Below are 319 nucleotides of genomic sequence, written 5' to 3'. Positions count from 1 at the left end.
CAATTCGTTAAAACCTTTAACTATTTTTCTATAACCTTTTACTGTACCTTTACTCTTTCTTTTGTCTCTTTTTGACCTTTTTTTTTCCCCTCTGCTTTTCGGCATCTCCTTTTTCCTTTGATTGTCTGGTCTTGCATTGTATGCTTTGTTTTAAGCATATGCAAAATTGGGAAACTGAAAGGCTTTTCTTCTTCTTCATGTGCTCGAGGGTTGAAGGGTTTTAGTTCCAAAAAGATTAGCTTCAAGATTACTCAGCAAAATGGTTTGATCACAAAGTTGATGAAAACATTTATTTAACTTTCACAACTGTAGTTTTGTA

The 319-nt window shown here is 33.2% G+C and overlaps 1 protein-coding gene across 3 annotated transcripts in view; it reads left to right on the top strand.

The window, feature by feature from the left end:
• LOC107480045 (protein BASIC PENTACYSTEINE4) overlaps positions 1 to 319 on the top strand; it is a 2,699-nt gene that overhangs the window by 273 nt on the left and 2,107 nt on the right. The window contains exon 1 of one of the 3 annotated variants that reach the window (XM_016100160.3): positions 7 to 262. The exons of the other annotated variants lie outside the window; for them this stretch is intronic. The gene's annotated coding sequence lies outside the window, so the exon portion shown is untranslated. Of the gene's footprint in view, positions 1 to 6; positions 263 to 319 lie in introns of those variants that run through there. 3 annotated transcript variants of the gene reach the window in all.

Source organism: Arachis duranensis, chromosome 3, assembly GCF_000817695.3.
Source record: "Arachis duranensis cultivar V14167 chromosome 3, aradu.V14167.gnm2.J7QH, whole genome shotgun sequence".
NCBI classification, from domain to species: Eukaryota; Viridiplantae; Streptophyta; class Magnoliopsida; order Fabales; family Fabaceae; genus Arachis; species Arachis duranensis.
Note: the sequence above shows the minus strand (reverse complement) of the source record. Positions and strands in the feature narration are given on the sequence as shown.